Below are 18,403 nucleotides of genomic sequence, written 5' to 3' on the forward strand. Positions count from 1 at the left end.
AGTCATTCTCTATGATTCTGCGTTTTTAGTTTTCTCGAATCTGCAATATTGTGGTTGCCTCAGATTTTCGTCCTTTGCGGGGGCGGAAGGGGGTGTGGCGAAATTTGGACACGAAACGGTCAAGGTCCGATATCACAGGAGTGTGGATACCAAATTTGGTTGCTCTGGCTCTAATAGGTTCTGAGATCCTTGAACTCATATTTTACAATTGGCACAACCGACAATGAAACCTGTGTGTTAGAGAGAGTAAGGCATCATTAGAACAGGTTGCTGCCAAGTCCCTGAGCCCTCCGTTAGCGACTGGGCTAGTTTTATACCGGGCCCCCAGCCAGGCTGTCTCTCGGCACGGGTCGAGTAACACACTTAGTCCGGCCCGGTGTGAGGTGGGTGTGGGGGTTGGGATGTGGGTAGGTATCGTGTATGGATGGGAGTGTGTGAGCTACTTATTGAGGCGGCACCACAAGCGCATCGTCAGTGCTGCTACCTAGATAACACCCGCTGGCTGTCCGGGACTGCTTATTTCGGTACTCTCCCGTGAGGGATGCGCGCTTATTCGCGGCTGACCTACCGAGGTAGGCCGTTCGCCATCCGCAACCCGCGAACCGTCCGGTGGCCTCAGCTAGGCCCCCTTTGAGCTACCTCACGAGCTCAACAGACCAGATATATAGACACCCTAACTCAGATGCATCCACAACATGGTCTAACAGCACACGACTTTGCGGACTCTACCCTGTCAAAAACAATCACAATATCTTTAACACACACCCAAACAAACACAACCAACCAAACCGAAATAGCCAACTCCTTCGCCCACACGTGGTCAGAAGAAGCTCATTATCGTAATTTCTCCCCAACATTCCGTACAAACAAATCCCACACAGCCCCTATTAACTATACCCAACTCCATCAGCACTAGAAATTCGAAAAGGAAATTAACCTTATAGAATTCTCTCTCTCTGTACTCCCTGAAGGGAAACACCCCGGGTCACAACCGCATCTCCTACTGAATGTTAAAAAACGGGGTGCGTTTTAACCTTAAAATCAGAATAATAAGCCACTTTAACAGAATACTCGACTCATAAATAACAACAATAACAATAAAAACAAATAATCAACTGGTGCACTCTGTCAGGAGCAGACCTCTCCAAAGACAAAAGTCAACTCCTACACATATGTCGCAAACATAACTGCAAACCAAAATTCCTTACTGGCAACACATCCATCAACCAAAACAGCTCACTTAGACTACTAGGCCTCACACTCAACTCCAGATACAACTGGAATTCGCACATCAATAAACTCAAAATAGACCTTGCCAAGTCACTGGGCATTATCAAACACCTCTCGTCCTTAAAATACAACTGTCACACCTCAACACTTGTACAAATTATGAAATCGCTAATCATATCCAGAGTAGACTTCTGCCTCCCCATATACGGTTACGCACCAAAAAGCCGGCTTAACCGCCTGAAAACTATGATTAATGCAGCAACAAGAGCCGCCCTGGGTGCATTCCGCACCACATTCACTAACAACCTTCTATCCGAAGCCAACATACACACCTTGGAAAACAAGCGAGATTTTCTAACAGGCAAAATATTCAAAAACCTCATCCACGCTAAAGACACCCCCCTAAACCCACTCCCAAAAAACCTAAAAAAACACAGACTGCTAAGCAATATTGACAGAGCCAAACAAATTTCCCAGAACAACCTCATACCGTTCTCCCTGATTAAAACCTCCAACACCAATAAATTCAACATGACAACATCCTTAAATTAACCAACATCACCCTATCCAAACACGATAAAAACACCACCCCCCCAATAGTCTTCCACCAACTCTTCCACACCATCAAATCCGAACTCCACCAACACACCTTCCTATACACAGACGGGTCCAAAGCAGCAGGCATTACTAGCTAGGATCTGCAGTGAGACATCAACCATAAAATCCGGACTACTTCCACAGTACTCCTCAGTACTTTCCAGCGAAATTATGGCTATCCACGAAGCCATTTTATTAATCCGCAACAAACGCGGAAGATACGCTATCTGCACAGATTCACTCTCCTCTATTTCCGCAATTACCAATCCCAACAATTCCTCGTACTACCCCACCACAATCCGTAACCTCGTCACCAAACTATTCCCAAAAATAACAATTATCTGGATACCTAGTCACATTGGCATAAAAGGAACGAAATTGCTGACACCGCAGCCAAAACTACCTTCAAACAACCCCTCATATATACCCCCAATCATAATTCTAACGACATCTCACTATTCCTTAAGAAAATCCTCCTATCGAAACAAACATACCTCCTCACTAAGACATCCCCCTGGTACCAAAAAGTTATCAATCTATCTTCCACTCATTCTCTCTCCAAAAACCTAAACAACCTTAACAGAAGACACCAAGTCATCGTAAACAGACTGAGACTAGGGCACACAAGATCCACCAATGCCCACTACATGGATAAAACATCCTCCAACGCAATATCGTATAAAACCAACCCTGTACATATGTATACAAGTTCATACATACTCAAGTGTATAATTATACCATAGCCAGCTTAAGGCCTCAGTAGCTATAGCCCTATACCTTGTTAATACCTAGTTTTAACTATTTATTAGCTTTATATAATAATAATGAAAAAATATAATTAGTATATTTTATAATTTCTTTCTAGAGCTTATTACCTGCTTGCTCGTGCAGTGAGTGTGAATTATCTTGCCCGAAAGCCCCACCAAAAACCGAATTTCCCGAGCAATTTAAAATAGCCGGATTTGATGCCTATGTCGTAATAATGTCATCAGTTTATTTTGTAGGAGTCTTTATTTTCCTCATGGGAGCATTTGTATTTACTCAAGATTCGATAATAGGTAAGTATTTTTTATTTTTATTGTCTTGATCCATGGACTAAAACGAGGGGGAACGTTGAGTTGCTGCTGCGACCGCAACTCTACATTTATACCCGATACATAGTTAGTATGGCTACATTGAACTACAAAGAGTGCGGGTGAGACAGAAAACATGACTGAACATGTCGTCAATCGCTGCGTAGCCACTGCAAATTGATTTGTTACTTTTGGCTATAAGAATGATCCGATCTGATCCAGTTTCGGCCATCTGGTAGATATAGTCATTCTTTATAATTGTGCGTTTTTAGTTTTCTCGTATCTGCAATGTTAAGGATGCTACAGATTTTCTTCTTTTGTGGAGCGGAAGGGGCTGGGCCGAAAATTTGAAATACACTTATAACAGTTAGATCTACAGATGTATGGAGACAAAATTTGATTGCTCTAGCTCTAATGGTCTTTGCGATTTGTGGATGCCAAAGATTTTAGCCCTCTGCGGGGGCGGAAAGGAGTGGGGCGAAAATTTTAAAAACACTTGTTCAGGTTGAAATTCACAGGAGTGTGGATACCAAATTTAGTTGCTCATGCTCTTGTAGTCTCTGAGATCTAGGCGCTTTTTGCGATAGGCAAAGCCGACCACGAAACGTGTACAAGAGAAACGTAGAGTAGTTTACTAGTATAGGATTCAGAGAATTCCTTCGACCATATTTTGATAAAGCCAAGGACTCCTTTGGCTTTATTTGAAATAGCGGATATATGAGAATTAAAACATGAGTTAGGTACGAAGATAATACCTAAGTCCCCGGAGTACCGGAGTTCCAAGGAAATTTTATTAATTGTGAAGTCAAAAAGGTAAGACTTGTTGCGATGGAAGGTCATGACACCAATTTTTGAGAGCGTCGAGATTCGATTGAAGAAACGAGGGGGAACGTTGTGAGTTGCTGCGGACACCGCAACTCTACGGTTATACCCGATACTAAGTCAGTATGGCTCTCCTCCGGCAGACGCCGCTAATATTTAACGACACGACAAAGAGTGCGTGCGAGAGAGACAGAAAATCAGTCTGAGCGTGACGTCGGGCGCTGCGTAGCCACTGCAAATTGATTTGTTCCTTTTGGCTATAAAAATGATCTGATCTGATCCAGATTCAGCAATCTAATAGATATGGTCATTATCTATGATTCTGCGTTTTTAGTTTTCTCAAATCTGCAATATTGTGGATGCAACAGATTTTCGTCCTTTGTGGGGGCGGATGGGGGTGGGGCGAAATTCTGAGATATACGTTTTATAGTGACATCTTAAAGGAGTGTGTGCACCAAATTTGGTTACTCTAGCCTTAATAGTCTCTGAGATTTGTGGTTGCCTCAGATTTTCGTCCTTTGCGGGGGCGGAAGGGGGTGTGGCGAAATTTGGACAGGAAACGGCCAAGGTCCGATATCACAGGAGTGTGGATACCAAATTTGGTTGCTCTGGCTTTTATAGGTTCTGAGATCCTTGAACTCATATTTTGCAATTGGCAAAACCGACCATGAAACCTGTGTGTTAGAGTGAGACAGAGCGAGAAAGAGTGAAATTGTTTTCGTGATTCTGGCTGTAATAATTATACGATCTGGTTCAGATTTGGCACTCTAGAAGATATAGTCATCTTCTACGATTCTGCGTTTTTAGTTTTCTCGTATCGTCGAAATTGTGGATGCCACAGATTTTCGCCCTTTGTGGGGGCGGAAGTGGGCGGGGCAAAGTTTTGAAATATTTTTGGAGCAGTGACATATCACAGAAGTCTGGATCCAAAACATCGTTGCTCTAGCTCTTATAGTCTTTGAGCATTAGGCGCTGAAGGGGACGGACAGACGGACGGACGGACAGACAGACAGGGCTCAATCGACTCGGCTATTGATGCTGATCAAGAATATATATACTTTATAGGGTCGGAAACGATTCCTTCTGGACGTTACACACATCCACTTTTACCACAAATCTAATATACCCCAATACTCATTTTGAGTATCGGGTATAATAACGGGGTGACAGGAACTCTGTATCAAAAACATAGCTTGACATCATCAGCATTCATTAGGACTCGAGAATTAGGTAAAACTTAGGGAAACTCATTGATAAAGTGGTTTAATATTAAGGGACTGAGATGGCTAGAAAGAGAGATGGTTTAGAAAGAGAAGATTGGAAGCAGACACGCTGAGAACGGTTGCAAGGGTACGCATTACTCCAGAGAAGAAGTTTAGTCGGAAATCCTAGTAGAGATAGTTTGTGGATGAGGAGATTGTGATTAACTGAGTCAAAAAATTTACTAAAATCAGCATAAACTGCGCCAGTTTGACATTGCTTTGCAAATCTGGCAGTTACATAGGAGGAAAATATAAATCCGTATTAGCGAAATAAATTTGTATAATCTACGGTGGGCACGAAATTTCAAGGAGGTTAGACGAAATTTACCGACGTTTTACAAATCCGTACTGTGATTCTGATAACAGAAAACTACAAAAGTGTTGAAGCTGAGAAGTAATAATTTTTCGAAGAGTTCAAAAATGGAAGATAAATTGGAGATAAAACGGTAGTTTGATTGTGCGTCTTTAGTTTTCTCGTATCTTTAATGTTGTGGATGCCACAGATTTCCGTACTTTGTAGGGGTGGAAGGGGATGGGGCGAAATTTGGAAATGCACATGTAGCAGTTAGATCAAACAGGAGCGTAGATACCAAATTTTGTTGCTCTAGCCTTAATAGGCTCTGAGATCTGTGGATGCCACACATTTTCGTCTTTTGCGGGGGCGGAAAGGAGTGGGGCAAAATTTTGAAATATACTTTTGCAGGTTCGGTATCACAGGAGTGTGGATACCAAATTTAGTTGCTCATGCTCTTGTAGTCTCAGAGATCTACGCGCTTTTTTGCGATAGGCAAAGCCGACCGTGAAACGTTTACAAGAGAAATGTAGAGTAGTTTAGTAGTACTTATAGGGTTCAGAGAATTCCTTCGACCATATTTTGATAAAACCAAGGACTCCTTTGGCTTTGTGTGAAATAGCGGATATATCGGATTAAAACATAAGTTAGGTACGAAAATAATGCCTAAGTCATTAACTTTGTACAGGCGTTCCAAGGAAATCTTGTTAATTGTGAAATCAAAAAGGTAACGCTTGTTGCGAATGAAGGTCATGACGTTACATTTAGAAATGTTAAGAGGAAGAGCATTAATAATACACCAATTGTTGAGAGCGTCGAGATCCAATTAAAGAAATAACGGTGACACCGGGTCGCAGTAGGAAAAACAAGCTTGACATCATCAGCGTACATTAGGACTCGTGAATTAGTTAAAACTTGGGGAAGATCGTTGGTTAAGAGGTTATATAATAAGGGCGCGAGTTGGCTACCTTGCGGCACACCCGAAGAGACAAAAACTGGTTTAGAAAGAGAAGATTGGGAGCACACACGCTGATAACGATTGCAAAGGTTCGCATTAGTCCAAAGAAGAACTTTAGTTTACTCATTTTGAGTATTGGGTATAAAAAAAGAGTAGGAACATGTTCGAATCCCAACTATAGCATTCTCCCATAGAGCAATCCGTTAAAAATGTGCACAGCTTTAAGGTTAGCTAATCATTGTGGTCTTTTCTGAGTTTGTTAGCTTATAAACGTTGTAAATTAAAAAAAAGTGAATGTAAAAAATGTATCCGAAAGGCCGGGGTATGTAGAATGTCTGTTCGGTTAAGCGCCTGCCCATTGCAGCACAAAACCCTGCAGTACCAGCAGTAAGCGATGACGAATGTAATCTACAATGTCATCTAGGCGTTCAAGCCAGCCAAATCAAACCCTTTGATTGCTCTTTTGTTTCTTTCTTTTCCGCGCGTGCCGAACGTTCTTCGGTTCTGCCGACCGTGCGCAGAAGAAGATAACTTCGTTTTTTCTTTTCTTCTCTTTTGCTCCTGCGTCGTCAGAACTCTTTTTCTTTGTTCGCTTTGCATTTGCTATTTGCAATCGTCATATTGTGCGCACGTGTTGTGATTGTTATTATTATCAGGTAAGTTCAGTGTTAAAATAATTAATAATAATATGCCCAAAGTGATTTACTACACGAACACCCCCCCTCCACACATAGCCACCGATTGACAGGTGCCGTCTTCGTAACGCTGACCCAACACCAGGTCACGCTGACTTCCACCACTCCAGACCAAGCAACCGGCCAGGCTCAGTCTTCCGGGTTCATCGGCTACAAAACGATGACACCGCGGAAGCCCACGACGAGCCCCCAACGGCAAACCCGCCAGCTCGCCAAAAACAGGAAGAGGCAGAACTAGGTCAACCCGCGATCGCCAGAACGGCGAAGTGCACCCCGACGCGGAAGTGCACTTCCGAACCCGCTGACACAGCGCCCGTTGGCGTATAAATAGACGCCGACTGGAAACCAGAAAGCAACTTACGCAGAGATCCGGCTCACGGTACGGTCGTTGTACCAAAACTTACGCAGAGATCCGGCTCACAGTACGGTCGTCGTACCAAAACTTACGCAGAGACCCAGCCCGGAGTACAGACGCGGTACCCGGAACCCGCCAGAAGACATCGACGCCCAATTAAAAATAAGTCATTTAAACCGCTAAGAAATGCGATAAAGTGTCAAATTTGCAAAGTAAAAACACCCGATTGCGTAAGTTCACCCCAATCAGCCGAGACACCGACGTCACCCCACCCCGAGTCCACACGGTCGTTTCATATACACAACGGTAGCAACGCCCGCCCGAGCCCCAATCTACATCTCTACGACAGGCCGCCCTCCGACGCCGCCCTTAAGGTTCCAACACATTTCTACAAATTTCTTGTGAACAGACCCCTGGACGTGGCTGAGCTTACCTCAGCCTGAAATAGGACCGTCACAAGTGGCGCCCGAGCAGGGACCCAAGGGAACGTCAGCGAGGGTTTGTGGAATAAATCCCCACGGCCACTAGAGCAAGAACACAAGAGAACAACCCAAAGAAAACCCCGACCTCGCGCAATATCAACGGCGAGAGTTGCGCAACGAGCAGACGAAAGCGCGACACAGCGACAGAGAAACGCGAACAGTGCCGTCACCCCGAGAAGAAATTCGAAGCGTCAGCCGCGAAGCTCGACACAGTGCCCTAGTGAAGGAAAAGTGCAAGCCCAGCGAAACAGCCAACTCAAGTAAACGATCGGAGCGATGGAATCCCACACAGAGGAACAGGCCAGCGGGCATTACCCTGGAGAATTCGTCGCCAACCCAGCGGTGAGTACCGGCTGGATACACAAACGTCGCCGAGAGGAGCTAGAGTCCCTCGCGGAGGAATTCGGATTCAGCCGCGAGGGGAACGTGGAAGATTTGCGGAGGAGTTTCGCCGAACTAGTCGCCGGGCCCCTCGAACCCGATGCCTGGGTCAGGTTGGCGGAGCTCGAGCGGCAGTACGCCAGATCGCCAGGACGAGCCAGATCGCCCCAGCCCGACACCTCAGCACCAACAGAGAAGCGGAAGACGGACCCCAAACTCAGCCTACAAGTTCCAGGATTCGTGGAAGGCAAAGCCAGCACCTCACCGACATCGATAACCGCCGAAGATCTACCGAAGCCCCCGCCCCCGGAGCCAAGGCCTTCGCCCATGAGAAGGATCTTGCCGCCAGCAGTAGCGAATGGCCCCACAGACGGCCATTACTACAGTCACGCCGCACAGATGGCGGAACGGATCCGAAAGTGGGGAATCCAGTTTGACGGGCAGGACGACCCACTGTCGTTCATCGAACTACTGGAAGAGCGTGCCCTCTCGTACGGGGTAGACATGAACTACGTGACGCGAGCCATGGCAGAGCTCCTCACCGGCCGAGCCAACCGTTGGTTCCGCACCAGCCGACTCCAGAGCGCCTCATGGGCCGATTTCCGTCAGGAATTCCTAGCCTTTTTCCTGCCTCCCCGGTACTTCGAGCAATTGGAAGACCAGATCAGGGACCGCAAACAAGCGGTGGGCGAACCGTTCAAGGACTTCGTCATCGAGCTCCGGTTGCTCATGCACCACGCCGGGTACGACGAAGCCAAAGAACTAAGCCGGATCTATGACAACACCCTCCCGGCGTACCAGCTGTATGTGCGAAGGCACGAACTGAGAAGTCTGACGCAACTGACAATGTTGGCCACCGAATTTGAGAGTATCCAGGAGCGGAGCATACCAGCGATCCTCATCCCCCCTCGACAACCACCCAGGTACACGCGGCCAACGGCACAACAAAACGAAAGCGGGACGAATCGGGCCCAATTCCGAAAGCCCCACTGGAACACCTCGGAACCCGCAAGGAAGCCGCACCAAGCCGGCGCTTCAGCACAGGAAGCGACACATCGAATGATCACCACCCCCATCGCCAACCCGCACGCAGCCTGTCGACGCTGCGGAGAAGCGGGACATGTATCTCGTGACTGCACCAACACATCGATCCTCTTCTGTTGGGAATGCGGCAAGCGCGGAACACGCACCGTGGGCTGTTGCCGCCAGGACCCGTCGGGAAACGACTCGCGTCCCCAGCTGACACGGGAACAGCCGGGCACGACGCTCCCTCAGAAAACCAACTAAGAAACCCGCTACAAGTACACGACGGCCGGATAGTGGCGAGAGTGACCATCGGAGGACGGCGCACGGAAGCCACGGTCGACACCGGGGCGTCCCGAAGTTTCATCAACGCCGACTTCGCCCGCCAACTCGGCCACGACGACGACCTGCGCGACGCTTGCATCCCGATACGCCTAGCCGACGGCTCAGCACGCGAGATAACTCAGATCTTGCTAGCGCGCGTCAAACTAGACGAGCAAGAGGTACAGATGCCACTCTTGGTACTACCCAACATGTTAGAGCAAGCCATCATAGGGATGGATTTCCTGTGCGCCATCGAAACCACAATACAATGCGGCAACACACGCCTCCATCTCCAGGGCTCCCAACGCCCCCTCCCAAACACTCCGATGATCACCGCCAGCCAAGTACACGCCCACGGACCCCAGAACTTGAGACCCCCGCCGCCAACAAACCCTCCGCCACGACACGAGACACGAGCACAAGGAACGAGGAACACAGAACCCACGGCCACGCCGAGACACACTAGCCCCAGGCCCACTCCGAGGAACCCAAAACCAAGCAAAGCAACGAAGAAAGCGAGCCGGTCTCCCGAGGGCACCGACGCGGTCCCACCAACGATGGGAAAGGAACCCAGGACGCCCCTCCAGAAGAAAACCCGGCCACAGCAACGGCAGCCGCCACGCGGCAGCCAGGCGCTCGAGGTACCACCTCCGACCGCCACCCTGGCCCACGAACGCGTCGACACCGCCCTCGACGCGAAAACTACCCCCACGACACCGACCGACCCGCTACTCCCGCGTCCTCTCAGGCAGGAACCGGGAGGGGCGATCACCGCCGCACGAGGCATCAATCGGAACCCCGCCGCACCTGGAGCCGACACACCATCGATCGTCACCGACATCATGGAACGCCTCCCGGGCAACACCCCGTACGGCGCCGGCATGCGGCCCAGCACCACGCCTGGAGCCATGTCAGTGAACCTCACCGCCCAAACTAGCCGTCGGTCAAACGCTACGACCGCAATCGAGACCCGCACGTTCGTACATCACGCTGAGTACAACGTCGCGCAAGCACCCAGGACACACACGAGCACCCCACACCTGAGCGACGCACCCGCCATCGTCGCCGCCATAAGCGAATACACTCGCGAAGTCGAACCACCAAGCGCATTCGACACAACGATCCTCCCCGAGAACCCCGACTACACGTGCGACCCAGGAATCGACGAACCACCGGAGGACGATTCGGAACGAATCTCCGACCCATGGCCTCCCGACATCGCGCCGAGAATACAGGAATTTCTAGACGAAGAACTGCCGACACTCGCAGGCCTCCGAGGGACGACGGATCTAACAGAACACACCATCGTCATGAGAGACAACCGACCCATAAAACAGCGGTACTACCCGAAAAATCCAGCCATGCGGCGGATCATCGATGAACAGGTCGACCAACTGATAGCAGAGGACCTAATCGAACCATCCCGGAGCCCCCACAGTGCGCCAATCGTCCTGGTCCGCAAAAAGGACGGGAGATGGCGCATGTGTGTAGATTATCGGCAGCTCAACGAGCGTTCTATCCCGGACGCGTACCCGCTACCCAGGATCAACTACATACTAGAGCGACTCCGAAATGCCCACTTCATCACGACCCTGGACCTGAAAAACGGGTACTGGCAGATACCAATGGCCCGCGACAGCCGGGAAGCTACGGCATTCACGATACCCGGCAGAGGGCTATACCAATGGAAAGTAATGCCCTTCGGTTTACATTCCGCGGGAGCCACGTTTCAACGGACCCTCGACGCCGTTATCGGCGCAGACATGGAACCGTTCGCGTTCGCATATCTCGACGACATCGTCATCGTCGGGAAAAGCTTCCAGGAACACCTGAACAACGTAAAAGAAGTCTTCGCACGACTGCGAAAGGCAAACCTACGGATCAACACGGACAAGTGCGCCTTCTTCCAACGCCGGATAAAATACTTGGGCCACATGATCAGCGAAGAAGGTATCCACACGGACCCCGACAAAATCGCAGCCGTAAAGGATCTGAGGCCGCCGACCAACCTGAAGGAGCTACGACAATGCGTAGGCATGGCCGGTTGGTACCGCAGATTTGTCCCAAACTTCGCCACCGTGGTCCAACCAATGTCACTGCTGCTGAAGAAAGGGAAAGCATGGACATGGGGCCAAGAACAACAAGACGCCTTCGACGAGCTGACTGCTCAAACGTCAAATTTTCCCTGCAGACGGACGCAAGCAACCTTGGAGTAGGCGCGGTCCTCACCCAAGAGATCGAAGGGAAAGAGCGGGTCATCGCATACGTCAGTCGACGCCTCAACAAGGCAGAAGAAAACTACTCGGCCACCGACAAGGAATGCCTCGCCGTCATCTGAGCGATCCGAAAACTGCGATGCTATCTCGAAGGCTACCGATTCGATGCCATAACCGATCATCTTGCACTAAAGTGGCTAAATACCCTCGAGAGCCCTTACGGTAGAGTAGCAAGATGGGCGCTCGAACTACAGCAATACCAATACGACGTGCACTATCGGGCCGGCAACCAGAACGTAGTCGCTGACGCGCTGTCAAGACAACCATTGGAGACCCTCTCCCGCATCGAGGAGGAAGACAACACAGCATGCACCTGGCTTAAACAAAGGATCCGGCAAGTCCAAGACGAACCCCAGAAATACCCGGACTACACGCACGAAAACGGGCAACTATACCGCTATCTAGGACACGGAGCCGACGACGACGACCACATACCGTGGAAACTATGCGTGCCTAAAAACGGCCGAACGAGAGTACTCCGCGAATGCCATGACGAACCAACAGCAGGACACCTCGGCGTCCGGAAAACCATCCTGAGGACAACGCAACGATATTACTGGCCAGGACTACACCGAGACGTACGACGGTACGTGCAGGGCTGCGTAAGCTGCCAGAAGTTCAAGGCCACACAGCGCAAGGCCGTGGGCAGGATGCTCACGCGCAAAGCCGAAGAACCCTTCGCCACCCTGTGTGCCGATTTCGTCGGACCATTAACACGGTCCAAGCACAGGAACACCATCTTACTGGTCTTCTTCGACACTTTCTCCAAGTGGGTCGAACTGGTACCCCTCAAGAAAGCGACAACAGCGAACCTCGAACGAGCCTTCAGAGAACGAATACTGAGCAGCTTCGGCGTGCCGAAACTATTCGTGTGCGACAACGGAACCCAGTTCACCAGCCGATCGTTTAAAACATTCTTGCGAACCGCAGGCGTGGACCTACAACACACAGCCCCGTATTGCCCCCAAGAAAACCCGACGGAGAGAGCCAATCGGACTGTGAAAACGATGGTCGCACAGTTCGTCGACGACCACCAGAACACGTGGGACGAACTCCTACCCGAGATGACATTGGCGATCAACTCCAGCGTCTCCGAGACGACCGGATTCAGCCCCGCTTTCCTCCTGCAAGGAAGAGAACCCCGACTCCCCGGCACCCTTTACGACGAAGTCACGCCCGGGACAGGGAGTACACAAGAGACGGCCAGCCGCAAAGCGACGAGACTAAAAGAAGTATTCGCCGTCGTCCGAAACAACATCCAGAGAGCCAGCCAAGAGCAAGGGAGACATTACAACCTCCGCCGGCGACTATGGCGCCCCGCCATCGGATCATTGGTACTACTACGCCAACACCACCTCTCAAACGCCGCCGAGGGCTTCGCGGCAAAGTTAGCTCCGAAGTTCGACGGCCCCTACCGAGTCAACAGTTTTCCATCGCCAAACATCGCCCAATTACAACATTGCGAACGCCGGAAACGGAAGACCGCGAATATCAACGACCTGAGAGAGTTCCACGACCACGAGCCCGACGAGCCCACTGGCCTACACAGGAATGCTGACATCGCGGAAGAAACCAATGAAACAGCAACCCGACGCCCCGACCGCGGCACCGCAGAGTCGGCAGAACCCGGGGCACCTGGCCAAGAGAAACAACGTCAGCGAAACACCGACCGGCGGCGCCACGCCAACAACAACGCGAGCGCAACAAACCCCTTGACAACGAAGTAAACAGACCCGGTAACGAGGCAGGGGACGAGATGATCGCAAGTCGGCGGCGACCCCAAAACGCACCCCCGGTGCAGCACGGAAGAGAGGAGAAAAGCTTGCTCCTTAAGTACGGACCTGGCAGAACGGCTTAAATAGCCGCAACTCTGGCTCCCATCAATCAGTGCACTCTCACCAGAAGAAGGCGAAGCCATCCGAGCCAACAACCCACCGCCGCACGCCCCACGCACGGGTCTTCATGACTCTCGTCGGGGAAGAAAGGGGAGGGTGTAACGAACCCAAAAGGGTCGCTACAACGCCTCTCCCAACACCCAATAAAGATCCGGCTACTAAATTACAAAACCTCGCCCAAAGTGATTTACTACACGAACACCCCCCCTCCACACATAGCCACCGATTGACAGGCGCCGTCTTCGTAACGCTGACCCAACACCAGGTCACGCTGACTTCCACCACTCCAGACCAAGCAACCGGCCAGGCTCAGTCTTCCGGGTTCATCGGCTACAAAACGATGACACCGCGGAAGCCCACGACGAGCCCCCAACGGCAAACCCGCCAGCTCGCCAAAAACACGAAGAGGCAGAACTAGGTCAACCCGCGATCGCCAGAACGGCGAAGTGCACCCCGACGCGGAAGTGCACTTCCGAACCCGCTGACACAGCGCCCGTTGGCGTATAAATAGACGCCGACTGGAAACCAGAAAGCAACTTACGCAGAGATCCGGCTCACGGTACGGTCGTTGTACCAAAACTTACGCAGAGACCCAGCCCGGAGTACAGACGCGGTACCCGGAACCCACCAGAAGACATCGACGCCCAATTAAAAATAAGTCATTTAAACCGCTAAGAAATACAATAAAGTGTCAAATTTGCAAAGTAAAAACACCCGATTGCGTAAGTTCACCCCAATCAGCCGAGACACCGACGTCACCCCACCCCGAGTCCACACGGTCGTTTCATATACACAACGGTAGCAACGCCCGCCCGAGCCCCAATCTACCTCTCTACGACAGGCCGCCCTCCGACGCCGCCCTTAAGGTTCCAACACATTTCTACAAATTTCTTGTGCAAAAACACTAAAAGACAAAGGGCGCACACTGCATGATCAAAAGTGTGTGAGAGAGAAAATGAGAGAAAGAATAAAATAAATAAAACAAAAAAAAAACGAGGGGGAACGTTGTGAGTTGCTTCGGAAACCGCAACTCTACAGTTATACCCGATACTAAGTCAGTATGGCTCTCCTCCGGCAGACGCCTCTAATATTAAACGACACGACAAAGAGTGCGTGCGAGAGAGACAAAAAATCAGTCTGAGCGTGACGTCGGGCGCTGCGTAGCCAGTGCAAATTGATTTGTTTCCTTTGGCTTTGGAGTGTGGATACCAAATTTGGTTGCTCTAGCTTTTATAGTCTCTGAGATCTAGGCGCTAATGTTTTACTCTAAGCAAAGCCGCCTATGCTACGTGTGTGTTAGAGAGAGACAGTGCGAGAAAAAATGAAATTGTTTTCTTGATGCTGGCTATAATAATAATATGATCCAATTCAGATTCTGCAGTCTATAACATATGGTCATCCTCTACGGTTCAACGTTTTTGGTTGTATCGTATCTTTAAAAATGTGGATGCCACAGATTTTCGTCCTATGTGGGGGCGGAAGTGGGCGGGGCGAAGTTTTGAAATATTTTTGTAGCAGTGACATATCACAGAAGTCTGGATCCAAAACATCGTTGCTCTAGCTCTTATAGTCTTTTAGCACTAGGCGCTGAAGGGGACGGACAGACGGACGGACAGACGAACAGAGGGACAGACAGACAGACAGACATGGTTCAATCGACTCGGCTATTGATGCTGATCAAGAATATATATACTTTATGGGGTCGGAAACGATTCCTTCTGGACGTTACACACATCCATTTTCACCACAAATCTAATATACCCCAATACTCATTTTAAGTATCGGGTATAAAAACCCTCAAAATCTAACTCAAAGCACAAAAGGTCATCGACGCAACCAAATTTCTCAAACTCAAAGACGACTTGCTTCAAGAAACCGGACTTATAATCTTCAAAGATTAAAAGTAAAAGTTCGCCCCCAAACACTACGCCCCCTCAAATACAATAATTGCCAGAAATTTGGTCACCCAACTAAATACTGCACAACCACCAAAATCTGCAAAAACTGCTCTGAAGTGCACCCCGCTGAGGACGATTTATGCTCCAAGCCAAAATTCTGGAGCAACTGCAAACACAACACCAACAAAATAACCACAGCCTACTAGACCCCAAATGCTCTGAATTCCTCAAGCAAAAAGAGAAAGCCATAATCAAATCTCCCGAGAATGTGGACTTCATAACTGGAAAAAAAATATATTTTCAGCTCAACACACACCAATCCACAGCATACGCCGACATAGCTGCATATCATCAACAACCAAAACCACAAACCGCAGTAGTATCGATCCCGAACCATCCTTTATTATCACACAACACTCAGAACACACAGAAAAAAAGGCTAACTACTAACTACGCAGACATCTCAGACTCAAACACCTAACCAAACCAACCCAGCAACCCACCCAAAAAGAAATGGCTATGAACACAGACTTCGAGGAAATTACGAAAACCATAAACTACAAAATTATCCCAGATACTGACCGAAAGCTCCGTAGCCAAACTAAAGATAAGGATAAACTTAACCTAGTTACCAAGCCACTCAAGGCTAAAGATAAGTCGGAAAAAACAAAAACTGCAAGCCTAGCTTCATTATCCAGCTACACTCTTACTAACCTAATACAGCGAAGAAGAACTCTAAATAATAGTAATGGTATAAATATTAATTTCAAGCCTCTTTAAGTAAATACAAACACTACTATGCAACTTAAAATAATCCAATGGAACATGCACTGCTACAAAAAAAAAACTACATAGAACTGCAAAGACTTATGAAATAATACAACCGCGTAATTGTACTCCTACAAGAAACCCACATATCCAACCCCAACTCTCTCCCTATCCCAACCAACTATTCACTATACTGCAGCAGTAACCACATTAATGCATTTGGAGGCACAGCCATCCTCATTCACAACTCCACACCAAAATTCCTCTCAACTCCGACTTTGACGCAGTAGGTGTCAACATCAAATCCAAAGTCAACATCATATCCTCCTACATCTCTCCAAAAATACACTTCTACGCCCGCAACCTAATAGACTTTAATGGAACCCCTACTGGGGCTCACCTAAGGCCAATCTAAGAGGGAAAACCTTAGCATCTTTTCTAGACCATTCCAATTATATTCTCTTAAACGAAAAATCCGCCGCGCACTTCTAAACACATAAAACATTCACCTAAATTCACCCAGAGCTCCTCTGGGAAGTAATAGACGACGTCCACGGTAGCGACCACTTCCCCATACTAATCTCTCTTTACAACAACCCATCCCTCCCAAAATTTATCTCAAAATAGTTGTTGCAGCAGACTATCTTAATTACCCTACCTTAGCGTGTGCGATGTTGTGATCAGAGCTTTCGCTTTCACACGCCGCGCTCTTTTACTGCTCTCTGAGCATGCAAGATCGGCTCGGCGTTGGAGTCGGGGAGTTATTGTTATCTCTGGCTGCGACCAGTCGAATAAATGCTTTGAAGTCGAGCACTTATTTTATTTCTTCAAAAATTACCTGACAATTTAAAGTAAAAGTCGCAACTATAGCCCGCTGGACCGGAGTCATCATAAAGTTTAACTTGGAAAAATTCTTCCGAATTTTCAACAGTCCTTCAAACTAAAAAGTGCCGACTGGGATCTTTACCAAAAACACACCCATAAATTCAACTCCACTACCCAAACAAGCGACAACGTTAAAAGGGAAAACGAACTAATTAAAAAAATCATAATCCAAAGCACCCATCTTCCATCCCTCAAAACACCACTTTCTCCCTACCCCGTACCGTTCCCTGGTAGAACAAAGAGCTAACAGTCCTTAAAAGAGAAAAAGTCACTAAATGGAATAAACTCAAACTCTATACCACCAACATAGAATACAAACGAGGGGGAACGTTGTGAGTTGCTGCGGACACCGCAACTCTACAGTTATACCCGATACTAAGTCAGTATGGCTCTCCTCCGGCAGATGCCGCTAATATTAAAAGACACGACAAAGAGTGCGTGCGAGAGAGACAGAAAATCAGTCTGAGCGTGACGTCGGGCGCTGCGTAGCCAGTGCAAATTGATTTCTTGCTTTTTACTATAAAAATGATCCGATCTGATCCGGATTCAGCAACCGGATAGATATGGTCTTTATCTATGATTCTGCGTTTTTAGTTTTCTCGTATCCTCAATATTGTGTATGCAACAGATTTTCGTCCTTTGTGTGGGCGGAAGGGGGTGGGGCGAAATTCTGAGATATACGTTTTATAGTGAGATCTAAGAAGTGCGGATACCAAATTTGGTTACTCTAGCCTTAATAGTCTCTGAGATTTGTGGATGCCCCAGATTTTGGTCCTTTGCGGGGGCGGAAGGGGGTGTGGCGAAATTTGGACACGAAACGGTCAAGGTCCGATATCACAGGAGTGTGGATACCAAATTTGGTTGCTCTGGCTCTAATAGGTTCTGAGATCCTTGAACTCATATTTTACAATTGGCACAACCGACAATGAAACCTGTGTGTTAGAGAGAGACAGAGCGAGAAAGAATAAAATTGTTTTCTTGATTCTGGCTATAATAATTGTGATGGACCTATTTCAGGCTGAGGTAAGCTCAGCCACGTCCAGGGGTCTGTTCACAAGAAATTTGTAGAAATGTGTTGGAACCTTAAGGGCGGCGTCGGAGGGCGGCCTGTCGTAGAGAGGTAGATTGGGGCTCGGGCGGGCGTTGCTACCGTTGTGTATATGAAACGACCGTGTGGACTCGGGGTG

The sequence above is a fragment of the Drosophila persimilis genome, unplaced genomic scaffold (genome assembly GCF_003286085.1).
Source record: "Drosophila persimilis strain 14011-0111.01,24,50 unplaced genomic scaffold, DperRS2 tig00000124-arrow-pilon, whole genome shotgun sequence".
Lineage (NCBI taxonomy): Eukaryota > Metazoa > Arthropoda > Insecta > Diptera > Drosophilidae > Drosophila > Drosophila persimilis.